Genomic DNA, 15035 nt, shown 5'->3' with positions numbered 1-15035 from the left:
TGGCCTCCCAAAGTCCTGGGATTACAGGAGATCTATTTTAAAAACCTAATAAGGTATCATCTTTTTGGACCAACAAAGGACTTGTGAGGGGACCTTGGAGTAGAATTGAGGAACTTCTGTCTTCTAACATACACAACAAATATAATTTTTCTGTGCTAGAAAATATAAATCAAGTCATCTGTATTTCCCTCTGTTTGCTAACAGTTTCTTCCAGCCATGTACTGTCAGAAAGAGCATTCTGTATTATAGGGTGTTTTTAAGATATTGTTTATGATCACTTTTGTTTGACTATGTGGATGGGACAAACTCAATAAAGAATGTTCATAATAACTGTCTTTTCCCGTAGTTTTCCTCCCTTCTCGTCTATTACTGCAGACATCTGAAAGGGAGTAGCATCCTATTCTCGCTCACAATTTAGCTTTCTCTGTATGATCTTGCTTCTACTGCCATGGAATCATTACAACATTGCAATTTTGGTAGTACAACCAGAGTGTACTACAGAATTAGATTGGTGAAAACAAACTAGAATAAAACAATTCCTTTCTCTCTCACTCAATCTCTCTCTCTCTCTCTCTCGCTTGCTCTCGCTCTTTCTTTCTCTTTCTGAGTCTCCTAAGCTTTGTTTAAAATTACTAAACTGTCATTTTGAATATTTTAATTCAAACTGATTATTCTGTGTCTTAATCAGTTCTGGTTGCCACAACAAAATATCATAGACTGGGAGAATTATAAACAACAGAAATTTATTTCTCACAGTTCTGGAGGATGGAAGTCCAGGATCAAGGTGCTGATAGATATTGTGTCTATCGGAAACTAAGGTGGAAAATATTTTTTCCACCTTATTTTTGTGTTTGCTTAGATACATAATCATACAATTCAATCTTTCTCTAATGACTTTGTGCAAGTATCTTCAGAGCTTCCAGGGCATAGAAGTATAAATGTGAGCAAATATATCACCTTGACAGAAATTATTTACATTGATTTTATATTAGATAAAGAAATCAATTAAACATCTATATAGTGCAACAATTTCCAAATAGTTTCCTATAACTGATAAACATAAGGTACAACCACATTTTAAAAAATCAACAATAGCTTTCAGTCTTTCAGAACTTTCCTGCAATATTTCTAAAACTGTCAGACATCACTTCAAGACGAGCATCTCTCTAACTAAATAAAGGTTACGTTAGGTCTAAAAGTGAGTTTTTAAGGTGCAGGCTACTTGGCTTTCAAACAGGGTCAACCCAGAGCCAGAGTCCTATAGTCCCTATTGTAGCAGGTAGTGGTGATTCGACTTTCAAAAATTTTGAATAAATAACTTTAGGGAGAATGGTAGATAAAATAGTTATTAACTCCATGCCTCCATCTTCCCATCAATAAATAAATCCTTGAGAATGATCACATATTGCCTTTTCTCTATTGAATTAAAAGAAATATTTCTTTAGAGTGATAAAAGAAAGCTTACATTTTTGTTGTTATTTTGCCACAGTAGCACCACAAGTGGTACAAACTATCTGGATGATTCTTATTTTAAATCTAGTAGGTAAGGTGCCTCCACCATCATCAAATAACTAACAATGCTAGAAACCAGAGATGGTCCTACGTGAAATTAAGTAACCAAATTCTTTTAGGAAATACTTTAACTTTCCCTCCACTTTGTCTTCTTCCTGAATTCTTATTCCCCAACTCCCACCCCAAAGGAACTATTGTCCTCTTTGGCCCTGTGACTTGTCAGATTTTCTGATTGTAACTGCTCATTGGAGCCACTAAATCCTCCCTACTAGGAATTTCCTTTTTCCCATCATTTCTACCTTCTACCTTGTAGACCCTCTGTTTTCTGATGAAATAACAAGCTAATGAGTTGTCCCTTTAAAATGTAAGCCAGATCTTGGCACTATACTACTTAAATTCTATAGTTTTAAATACCTGTAGTGGCTTTCATCTCAGAGAAATAGCCAAAGTCCTTGAAGGCTCTACATAGTCTAGCCCTGAAGACCTGTCTGACCTTATCACCCACTGTGTCTCTCTTGGGCTTTGGCACACACCATTCCTTTGTCCTAGACTGCTTTTCCCTAAGAAGCCCAATTTGTTAGTTCCCTCACCTCCTCCGTGTTATTACCTCTTGGTGGAGTGACATTAGTTCACTGATCAACTGAAAATGAAATGTTATTGCTCAGTCAACCCTATAGTCACCATATCACTTAATGGCTTATTTTCTCAATAGTATTTATCTCCATACGATGTTTATATATTTAATTTATTTTTTCATATTATTATTTGTCCACTCCTTTCCCTAATAACACCCAGTAAGCACTATTAGAGTAAAAAAAAAAAAAAGAAAAAGAAAAGAAAAAAAGAACAAAACAAAATTTGTTGCAATGTTGCTTCTTTGCCACTCCCCAGCATCTAAAATAGTCATTGGAACATAATAAAACTCAGTAGATGTTTACTGAGTAATGAATGGCCCTGAAACAAATGACAGACAAATAGATCTCTTTTCTATAGAACAGCATAAGTGACCAAAGGATGATACTCAAATTCCCTAAAAAAAAAAAAAAAGGAGTCACTGGTGTTCAGCGTAGAGGCCGACAGAATATGATGATACGATAAGGTAGAGGTAAGTCTGTTAGAAGCCAAAGCCATCTATAAGCTGGAAATACGAGAAAGCAGAAAATAAAGAAACAGAGAAAGCCAGTCAACAGAAAGACCTGGAATAAATATGCCCCAAGGAATTTTAGCATTAAAATCAAGGGTGAGCATGATGTCCATGAGTGGCACAAGGAGGGTGGTCAGTCCCTAGTTTGCTACTTTATTAAAAAAAAAAAAAAAGTCACTTCAGTTAGACTTGATTCTTACTACCAGAAAGTTATAGATAGGACCACCATGCTGGCATTTGATGGCTTAAGATGTCACCTCTCCTTGATATCATATATTGTGCAGGTGTCTTTTGTAAAATAAATTTGTTCCCCAAACTGATGCATCTCTAGGCAAGAGGGTTTCAGATAGTGTGTTGAGTTGATGGGGAAGAGACTGTTTTGATTCCCTAGTCTGTTAACCCTTCCAAGTTACTATCCAAACCAATCTTGGGCTATCTTGTAGAGCCAGTTCAAGTTGGGATTTAAATTGCAGTGCAGTCTAAAAATTGCTCCTTTGGCTTTGTAAACAAAATTAATAAGAGAAAGAAAAATGCAGAATCTGCATATGAACAGAGCATTGGCCAGAGTTAGAGGAGATTAAATAAGGAAAGCATAGAGCAAAATGACCTGGACCCAAGTAACAGCTTCACCCTTTGGCCTGAGCATGCTTTCTCTGGCTCTCCACAGGTCACCACTTCTTACTACCTACTGTCTCCTTGAATAAGAGGTCATTTACTATTGTACTTATGCTATCATTTTCCTTCAGGTGAAATATTTCTTGATATCCTTGTTGCAAATAACTGTAGGCAAAAGAGAAGACTAAGATGACTATGGTTCTATTACATATGACCCAACTTACTTATCGAGGTTACCTGCCAGTGTAGGAATTTTTGTTTGCAACCCACAATCACCTTCACTGTTTTTCTACATAGCTATGAAGAAATTACTACTCTCAAGTTTAGTGATTCATCTAAATTGACATAAACAAATTTTAAGAAATGTATCAGGCTACATATGACTGGCTTTCACTGACCATGTTAATACAGAGAGTGAAGAGGTTTAAATTAATATTTTATTCAATAAAATATTTCAGCACTCTGGTTTACCATGTATAAAATCTATTCAGCCAACCTCCTTGACATAGGACTCAAGTATTCCCTGTAGCTCTGCTAAATTGACTGGAAACATGATAAGGCATCTAAATTCTGCAGGTATCGCCATTCCTAGCAACCAATTTGATTTTTGATGGACAAAGAGCCCCAGGAAAATAGATGCCTTTATACCTGAGAAAAAAGAAATCCCAAGCAAGCTAGACATACTCTAATCAGTATGCTCTGGATATGACAGCATGCAAGCGAGTGATCTATTTTGTTCTGAACTCTGGCTCTGTCAATGACAACACACGATTTACTAGAACAAATCAAATAAGTGTATTTGACTCCCATTTTGACATTTCAAAACAGTAAGCCATATCTCCTCATGCAGCAAATATATTCATATTTTTAATTTTTACTTTTTCTTATAAGACACTGTTGTCAGAATGAGAATGAAAATAATGACTTAGGGTAGAATAGTTTTCAGTGCTTTCCAACATTATGGGAAGAATAATTTCTGCATGGATACGATAATGTGGTTCAAAAATTTACAGCCCCCCCCAAATGACTTTGAGACTTTGACTACGCAATCAGCAGCCAAATATTTCAATGCTCCATTGCTCCTGTTCCTGTTACAGGTACATGTGACAGCGCTGCAGCTATGAGTGGAATTTTAAAGGGGAAGTTTGAAGAAGTCAACGGCTCCTCACCCTGCTCTTCAGTGCAGGAATCAGATGATGAAGTTTTCAGCTGTGACAGTACTGAGAGTGTTGATAGTGTCAATCGTTCAGTTTTAATGATTTTACCAGTGAGTATCTAAAGCTCTGTTTCAGTTGTGCTCTAAATTGTGTGCATGGGCCATTCTTGGGGGCTTTAGCTTAATTCACTGGCTTGTATCTGCTCTTAAATTCTTCCTCATACCAAAATATTTGTAAAACATGACATAATTTTGGTTAATTAAACTTCAGCAGTATACTTCTTCTCATTTCTATGGAGTGAGTATATAGGAGGCAGAAATGAGTCTAATTGGAGGTAAGCAGACAGCAACTGGAAATAATTTAATAAGTGTCTTCAGCTTGCTGAAATAAATCTATCTTTTGACATCTAATCAGTTAAGCCATTTTGAACATCTATAGATTGGTCAATGAGTTACAGAATATTTACAGTGCTGAGTGTAACACATTTACTTCCTAGATGAGAAAATGATGTTTATTTTTTAAAAGATTGCTTATGTGAAATCAAGGCCTTGAAAGCCTTGAGATCCTATAGTTGTTTGGACACAGGTAAAACTCAGACTGAAGGCCAAGTTCATGCTCTTGAGTAAGGGCAGCTTTCTTCATGTGTAGACTTTTCCCAAGCAGTTCATGTGAATAATACCATCTAGCTTAGTATGATATGTTCTAACTTAAAAGTCTACCCATTTTCAAATGGCAGTCCTTGTAACAGATGCACATATGAAGGTTGTGAAATAGGTGATCCTTTTCCAACAGCTCTGTGCTCATTCAACCTCAATTTTTAACGGAAAAGGAATCTCAAATTATATTTTAGAAGAGTTAACATGCAAAGCAAAACTAAATGAAGTGAAAGCCCCTTACCTTCACCCACCCCCATGAGATGATAGTGTAACTTCCTTTTAACTTTGTATTCCACAAGTAAAGGTAAAAATTATTCAACATAAAAGAGTATGATTCAGGAGAGGCTGTTTTCACAATAGTTTTTTTCTAGCATTATTTTTCTGGGGTATTTGTATTTGGGGAGTTTAAACTCACCAAAACAGCCTTAATGGGTGTAGCAACCAACGTGACACATGTATACCTATGTAACAAACCTGCACATTGTACACATGTACCCCAGAACTTAAAGTATAATTTAAAAAAAATTACACTAAAGTTCATCCAATGTAGTTCTGTGACCTGAGATCCTAATTTTAATCCTCCTCCCTCTCCCCCAGGATTCAAAATTTTATTTGGTATTCATAATTCTCCATCATTGTTAGAATAATTTTGAATAAAAATGTTTATCTCTTGACTGCAGTAGAACCTATTTTATTTGGAACTTTTAGAAAGCATAAAAAAAGTGAGGAGAATATAAAAACACTTGGGAGAAGGGAAAATAGAAGAGCTGTTCTGAGGATATGATTCTCCAGTTACGTGGAAAAGTTATGGCCAGAGAGTAGAATTTCAGAAGATAGGTTTTGTTTGGGATTTATTTAAAGCCTTTTCACACCTCCCTCCAAGTGACTGTAACCTTGTGGATGGCACTGATATTGCCTTTCCTACTGGGCCGTTACCTAAAATGCCTAGAAGAGTACTGAGCACTGGATGATGCTTGCAGTTTTTTATTGAGTGAATGAATTATTTTCTGACAAATCTTAAAAGCTGGAGAGAATGAGTCCACTCGATATTCTCACCCTTAGACAAGCAATAGTACATATTTACATTCAAGACCCTTGGGAGCACTCTATTCATACCTTTTCTGTGTACTTGGGAGCGCTCTTCTTTTTCAAATCCTAGAGCACTGCAGGAGCTACCTGCTATTTCTCAATCTTTTTTTTCCTTTAGCCACTCCTAAAAATCATCGTCAGTTTAAAACCCTGTATCTTTGAGATGCTTCCTCATCTAGCAGTGCAGTGCAGTGTTTTCCACACCCCTGTGATTTTTTTTTTTTTAATCGTCAGCATGCTTACAACCTCCTAGGTGTCTATGACTTTCCTAAAGTTACAAATTGGCTCTCTCCTGGAAAAATCAATTGCAGGACTTCTCTATGCAAGACACTTATTGATTTCTATAGCTTGTAAGTTCACGAAGTACCTACAATGTTCATTTAAACACCATCAGGCCTTACAATTATGGCTCAAGATGCTTTCCAGATGAAAGTGATGTTCTGGTGGTTTAGGGAGGTTTGAAAAATTATAAGTCAGGCAGTTGTTCTGAGCACCTGAACAGTTCCCTGGAACTGTATGGTTGAGAGTGGTTTTATTTTTTAATAACTATTTTGACGTGTGGCTTTAACTGCTCCACTCCACCACCATTACTCTAGTCTAGAAAGGAGAAAACACATACATATCCACCGTGGTCAGAGGAGAATACTTAGGCTATTAAAGAAGGCAGCGGCAAAGTTCGATGAGTTTTTTCCCCCCTGTAGTGCTGTTGATGTACTTTTCTTTGTGAATTTTCAAGGGTTTTGAGGGAAACATTTGTTGATACTCCTCTGGAAGGGAATGGTGATATGTGTCATTGAACAACTTGTAATTGAGTGTGTAATCAGAACCATGACTTGAGATAAACAGTGGGGAGGAAGGGTAAAGAATAAATAGCAATATGACCTACGGAGGACTATCTATCACTATGGGTTACTCTTAGCCTGATCGCAAACACAAAACTTTATTATTTTATAAAGTTGGGAGAATTGAAGAGGAAAACCCACGTTAGTGTTTTTAAGAGGATCGAATGCTCTGTATATAACTGAGACAAAAACTGACAGTAAAGGGTCAAACACCTCATTTTTAATTCAAAGACTATGAGAACTAGTAGGACCTTTGAGAGTGTCTAGGCTGACTCCCTTATTTTGCAGATGTGGAGACTAAGGTCTAGGGGGAGTAATTTGACAAGAATCAAAATGTGAGCTGGTGGAAGAGGACTTTAATGTAGATCCCTAGAGTGTATCTCTCTACTAGACCACACGGATCTCTGATGGTTCAGTTACAAGCCTGGCTACTAAGTAGAGGGACACAAATCAAGTGAAAGACATGGCTGTATCTTATATGCCAGCATCTCTTATAAATAGAATGAATCTATCTTTTGGTAAATGTAATTGGCTTCTCATTTCTTATTGCCTTTTTGTGGCTTTAGGGCAGTGCTAGTGATGAGTTTAGGAACAAATTCAATGAGCTAAATGAAATAGTGGGCAGATAATTCAATTTGAGTGTGAAAGAACATTTTACTTTCCCTTTCTGTAAGTTAAGTGACAGGGCAGATTGTTGAGACTTTCCTTGTATGTCACTGACATTGATGGAAATATCTTACAGCAAACATGTTGTTTTACATTTACATGAAAGAAATTGGTTTGTCTTGGTGACATAATGCTGCTTGTGATAACGTGAAAATGTTACAATGAAAAGTAGGTGAGATGAAGTATGCAGTGTGAATCTTTAACAGCAGCTAACAAATCAAAGGTTAGTTCATTTACTTTAAAGGTAAAACCTTTGTATATTCCACTTTTGCCAGATGGATGAATGGATATCCTGGACTCCCTGAAAAAAAGATAGTATCTTTCTATCTCTTGAACTCCAGGACCTTGCATTACTTGTTCAATAATTCAAGAATTCAGAAACCCACTTACCCTGCATTTCAATTGGACTCAGTCACAGCTTCTGACTGAATGGAGTAATTATATTCAACTTTACTGGCTAGGGACAGAGTTGGATTTTATATTTGCTTGTTTGTTTTAATTCCCAACAAACTTCATTTAAATTTGGCTTTAAACTCAAAAGCACAATTGGACCAAATTTCAAATAAAATTTTATTTATCTACAACAATGAATCTAGAAAAACAACAATCACTGTGGTTTTAACGCTCAAGTAGCTGTCATGCAAAACTAAATATAAATTTAGTCCTGGTGATGTTAATGGTACTATCGCTCACATCATTTGAAGGATATGGCTTCATTAGCATGAGATCCAAAATACATCATAGAAAACCTCCAAATTTCCCACATCTATTATTTACTCAGGATGTTCATAGGTGGAATTGATAGTGTAGCTACATTTCATAAAGAGCACAAGAATTAAAGTTGCTATTAAATATTAAAGATACCATCTTCACATTAGTGATCAAAACATTTTCATCTGACAGTGTAATTTATTTACAAATAAATCTTAGAGTGTTTGTATTTTATAAACCTCTTGTTAGAGAATCACATCCTTACTTTGGGTCCATCTGGGAGTGGTCACAGGCAATAAATAAGTGATTGCCCAACCGTAAAATATCATGGCTTGAAAAATGCATCCAAACAAATCTAGGTGATTAAAATTCTACTAACCATCTTCAAAGTACCATCATTTTCTAGCTTTGGTTTGAATACCAGAGATTGACTTGCTTTATACTTGCTGTTTATGATGGTGATGATGAAATCAGCGCCTGAAGCAAATGTCCTTGTGTTTCTCGAAAGATTTTGAAATTCACTTTGCAGATCAGGCAGTCTGATGCTTTCTGACAGCTTGGAGGAAGAGTATTTGTGTGCAAGTGAATGCAGGAAGGAATTAAACATGGTCCTGCTTAAAAAAAAAAAAAGAGGGAGAGAGACAGTTGGTGTGATTTCTAAATAGGCTGCAATAATATTTAATCCTTTCACTCTAGGAAGTGCATGTTTGTATATAAAAAGAAATCCTTCTTTTTTGTTTGAGGAATTTGTAAATACGCTGGGAATGTTTTAGGGCCACAGAATTATTGTACCATATGTTTTACATGTTCGGCTACAGTGATCTTGCAGGAACTAGAATAGTTAAGTAAGTCTCAAAAATACTGAATTCCATTGAGAACTGGACTAAGGTTAAAAGCATAGTTTTTAAATGGAAGGAAGAAAGAGCAATCAGAATAAATATAACAAAACCAAAAAGATAACTTGCTTTTCAACCAAAAACCAGCACCTAAAAACTTGGAAAAACATCTTTTTAATGACATTTAATTTTCAGGTAGAAAACTATTTGCAGTGAGTTAAAATTACAATGGACTCTCAGTTTGTTGCATTTGCCTTTATCTCACAAATATTATAATAAGGGAGTAGTAGTAAAGACTGAGTTATATAATTTACAGTTCTAGACATTTGAATAAAATTTTATGAAACTTGATTTATATAGTGAACTCTTAAATCTCTTTACAATCCTTAATGTACAACTGCACCAGTCTTAGCATCACCAAAAAAAAAAAAAAAAACAGAGAAGAAAACACCAAAAACTCAAACTCAATTAAAATAATTTTCAAAAGCAACATGAAAGCTGGTAAAGATTGCTAGATAGAGTGCTAAAAGCACTAGATACTTCCATGGTGAGACCCAGTCTGTGGTGGGTCCCATTAATTGTGTCACGTAGATATGCAAAATACATAAACTGTTACATATTTTTATGCCATTGGATTATAATGTTGGTGGAAATATCATGTGAGATGGAAAATGCACATATTTTACTTACAAATAGTATAAATAAAGAATACATACATATGTATATATGTATATGTATACACACATATATGTATATGTGTATATGTATATATGTATATGTGTATATATGTGTATATGTATATATGTATACGTGTATATATGTGTATATGTATACACATATACATATATACACACACACACGTATATATATATATTTTTTGAGACAGAGTCTCACTCTGTCTTTCAGGCTGGAGTGCAGCGGCACAATCTTGCATTCTTGGCTCACTGCAACCTCCACCTTCGGGGCTCAAGTGATTCTCCTGCCTCAGCCTTCTGAGTAGCTGGGATTACAGGCATGTGCCACTATGCCCGGCTAATTTTTGTATTTTTAGTATAGACGGAGTTTCACCATGTTAGCCAGGCTGGTCTTGAACTCCTGACCTCAGGTAATCCTCCCACCTAGGCCTCTCAAAGTGCTAGGATTACAGATGTGAGCCACCGTGCCTGGCCGTTATTTATATTTGATCTTGAAATTTGTTCTAATGCCTACAACTCCCACATTTTTGAAAATGTATATACTTTAAATTTATCAGAGGCTAGGGTATTTAATTCCATCTTTGAGAACCTTGCTTTGGAAGAAATCATGGAAATTAATATTATATATAATTTTTCCAACATAGCCTGTCCTATTTTATGATTTCCTCCAAAGATGCTGTCCATTATCTTCTTGCTCTGTCAGATCCGACTTTCTGCTGTTTGCTGTTTCTATGACAACCATCATTTTGGCTTGGAGAGATTAGTACATATTCCGGATATATATACATTTATAGATATATATTTCAAGAACTCTTTACTTGCCAAAAGAATTGATGATTAGGCTTCCCATTATAGTGGTCATTAATCAGTTATAGTGAAATGCTATGCTAAGATCATGGTTACATAAGACAGATGTCATACTTTTGGCTGAGATTTTTATAAATAGGCATAAAGCTAGAGAGGCTGCAAAAGGAAACCTAGGGAGTTAACTAAGTAATTCATGAACATTAATAAGAAAAGTTATATGTTTTTAAAATGCCCTTCAATGTCTGATAAACAAATGTTTCATTGAAAAATTAAAGAATGGAGTCCAAAAAGGATAAACACAGCCTACATTAACATTATCATTTTCAACAGAGTAGCTCTTCTGTAGTAGCTTTGTAGTGAGAGTATGGAAATGGTTGAAATTTATAATTACAATTATTTTAAGCTCCTTGATGGCAGGACCTTTGTCCTATATTTTCCCCACATTGCTGAATGAGAGTAATCAGAATAGCAAGTGTTATTGAGCAGTTTATGATTTGGCAGGCATTGTGCTCAATGCTTTAAACAAATTATCTCATTTAATTCTCCTTACTTTAGTTGCTAAATATGTTTATTTTTTATTGGCATGTTCATGACTTTTTACTAAAAAAAGATTCAGTTGATGAAACGTTTTCTTCATCTTAAGTATAACATAAGTCAACTGAAATAGGCCAATTGTATAGCAATTATTAAGATTGTTAAATACAATATAATTAGGGTCTCCTTCAACAGGTCCAGATTTATTGAAAAAAACTTTTCATATCAGATGTTCATGAAGATTCCAATTTATGCGTACACTATTGCCAGTCTGAACTAGGTAACTTCCCAAACTCATCATATATTTTCATTAACCTTTAAATTTATTACTAAATCAGAATTCAGCATTCTCATTTATTAGTAAATTAGAACATTGAAATATTTAGAACTGATGTATTTAACATTTCTTTGTTTCTTTAAAAAGCTGAAATGTAGAAAAAAGTTTTAGCTTTAAAGATGATTTTTGCAGTATTTTTTCTTATGGTGAAAAAGTATACAAAATGTACATACTATGCAATTAGTCGAATAATCTTTGGAAAATCCACATAATTAATTATTATATAATCAACAAAAACAGCTGAATAAATGTATCTATTGACATAAAAATATATTCACATTTATAAAGAAGTTTGCAAAATTATATTAATTTCATCAATTTTTATAAAATCTTAAATATGTGGTATAATAAGATCCAGAAGGAAAAAGAAAAACACACATTTTCTATAGATGGTAATATTCAAAAAGTAGCAGAATTCTGGGTGTTTTTAAAAATCTGTATATATTTTCACAATTTATTTTTATATACTTTATCCTAACTAGATCTATTTTGTTATTAATATAGTTTTCTAGAATTTTCCACCAATATGATTATTGCTGTTTATGACTTACTTATAGATTAATCTTAGAGCAAATCTCTAAAGGTGGAAATCATAGTTAAAAGGGTGTTGTTTTTAATTGCCCTCCAGAAAACTTTACCAATGTATATGCCCACTTCTAATACGTGAGTGCACATTTCCTCAACACCTTACCAAACACCTTAGCAAAACTAGTTAGGTATTTTCTCTCTGTCTTCTGTCTGTCTGAATCTCTCTCTCTCCCCCCTGCCACCAGCTCTCTCTCTCTCCCTCTCTCTGTGTTTGTATAAATACATTCATATATGCACACATTGTAGACCCACACACATACATACATAGATTAATATGATTAGTGAAAACATACCAATGTTCGCACTTGAATTTCTCTGAATTCTAGGAAGCTAATTATTTATGTATTTAATCATTTGCCTTGTGTATGTTTGTGTGTGTATGTGTGTGAATTGCCTATCCAGGTTTTTTATTATGATGGTGATTTTCTTTTTCATTGTTTTATAATATTAAGGATTAGTTATTTGGTGAATGCATACACAATATCTTTCCTATTTTGTCATTTTTCTTCTAACTCTATGTTTGCTAGTGAAATATATTTGTACTGTCAAATATATTATGAATTTAGCTTTAGGAACTGTTTAGGCAAACTTCTACTGCCAAGATCAATTGTACACAAATAATTGCTCCTAGGATTTTCATAAATTTCTATATGTATTTAAACCTTTAGTCCATTTGAAAATTGTATTGGCATATTCTGTGAAATTTAGAGATAATTTTCCTGTTTTCCTAAAATCATGTATTGAATAATATATTATTTGTTATTTATTCGTAATTCTGTTCTTATGCTAAATTATCACATATAGTGTGATCATTGTTTGTGGTTTTCTTTTTATTACATGCTTTGGTTATTTTAAAACCAACATTAGTGTTACATTATGGCTTTGTAGTAGATTTTATTATCTCAGATGAGAGTTCTCAATTTTCCCTAACCCACCACTATTAACAGAAAAACAGTATACTACCATACTCTTAAAGTTTAACATTATCTCACATGATTATTATTTAAATTTTAGAAGAATATTTTAAGCTAATAAATAAACTTGTTATGCCATTGGAATTATATTAAATATGTAGATTAATTTAGGCAACACATTAGATATCTTTTTGTATTTAACTATTATTTTATGCACAGCAGAATTTTATGTTTTTCTTTTTGCAGTGCATATTCCCTGCTAAGTTTTTAACAATTGTTGTGTCTACTATGAATGGGATTTTGTAATTATATGTTCTGAAAGGCTTTTTGGGTACTAGAAAGGGTATATAGTGCTTTAAAAATGGAAATGCCTCTACCATTTCACCTTTAATTTAGTCATAGGATATACTTTGTCCTAAATTAAGGAGATATTCTTCCATTAATTCTTTCTAATTAATAATGAATGTAGAGTTGTATCAGATTCTTAATAGTACATAGCAAGGTAATCCTATTTTGACCTATTAATATGATAAAATGAAAAATATTCTTCCTAATATAAAACTATAATTGCCTTTGACTCTATTTCATTGTAAATTAATTTCTTTAATTTCACATGAGTATCTAATTAATCTGGCAATGTATGTGCATTAAGAGACCTTTAAAAATGTTCAAGATATTCTTAAAATACATTTTTAAACACATTTCAAATTCACATAAAAAAGAGATAATAAGATGAAAGTTATACAAGACAGCACTACCAATAACCCTCTTGCGTCTGATCCTTCATTTTAATGTTGAATGTTTTTGAAACATCATATCATTTAATCCTCACAAAACAACATATGAGTTGAGTAGGAATGGTAGTCCTAGCAGAGTTTATTCTTATGTGAAAGATAAGGAAACTGAGATGCAAAGGGGATAAGTAGCTTATGTAAGTCCACACAGCTTATAAACGCTGGCATTAAAAACTTAAAACCGGCTCAAACTCCAGTGCCCGCACTGTTAACCACTATAGTATGCTATACTTTCTACCAGAAAATAAAAATATTTTTTTCATTTCCATGTCATGTAACAAAACTGTTTTCAAAATCTTTAATTTAAAAAATTCTGGATTAAATACAAGCAGTCCTTTAGTTCTTATCTATAGTATTATTAATTAGAATAAAATGACGGTACCACTGGAAGTGATAGAGATTGAGATTCTGATGAAGTTTAACCATCTATGCTGATTACCATTAAAATTAGTTTTGTAAAATGCTGAGACTCTCATGTCCCTGCTTTTGGTCCCTCACATGACTGAAGAAATACAAATTCTTTACAGATCTCAAGAATTTATTAAAATTCTATTTATGCAAGGGCTAATGGAGCACACCACATGTTAGACTACACTGAAGACGTATTGCTGCGTATGAGCAGACTGAAAAGGATGTTTCTGTCCTAAGGAACTTATACTCTACTTCAGAAGTTCAGACTAATAGACATGACATGTTTTAGCATGCAACCATGCTAAAAAATATAATTGTCAACTAGTACATTGTATGGATTGGAGAAAAATTAACTCTCATTTCCAGAAAACTTCAACCTGGAGAAAGTACATCATTAAATGGAAGCAAATTTTGTGGGATTGGGGTTATAAGTTCATTCTTCAAACAAAATGTTTCTTGACAAGTAAGACCTGATTCTCAGTTTTAGGGAGTCAAAACGAACAAACAAGCAAGCAAAAACTACTAACCAACTTTGGGTTTCCAGTGATTTCTGTCCTATAAAGGAAAACCCATTTATTTCTGTCTATTTTCCACTTAATTGGAGAGTAATAAAAAGATAAAGGCATTGCTTCAAGTAGAAGAAGAAAAAACTCAAAACATTAGATTTCAGGAGGCAAATAGATACAGAAGTTGACTGGGCCTCCTGTACCTTTTTTTTTGCAAATGG

General features: G+C 34.0%; 1 protein-coding gene across 2 annotated transcripts in view; it reads left to right on the top strand.

The window, feature by feature from the left end:
* The window catches only part of CSRNP3 (cysteine and serine rich nuclear protein 3), a 216091-nt gene that overhangs the window by 14956 nt on the left and 186100 nt on the right, over positions 1 to 15035 (top strand). For both annotated transcript variants that reach the window (XM_032755537.2, XM_058441538.1), the window contains exon 2: positions 4369 to 4538. The gene's annotated coding sequence lies outside the window, so the exon portion shown is untranslated. The remainder of the gene's footprint in view (positions 1 to 4368; positions 4539 to 15035) is intronic.

The sequence above is a fragment of the Hylobates moloch genome, unplaced genomic scaffold (genome assembly GCF_009828535.3).
Source record: "Hylobates moloch isolate HMO894 unplaced genomic scaffold, HMol_V3 SCAFFOLD_1, whole genome shotgun sequence".
Taxonomy (NCBI): domain Eukaryota; kingdom Metazoa; phylum Chordata; class Mammalia; order Primates; family Hylobatidae; genus Hylobates; species Hylobates moloch.
Note: the sequence above shows the minus strand (reverse complement) of the source record. Positions and strands in the feature narration are given on the sequence as shown.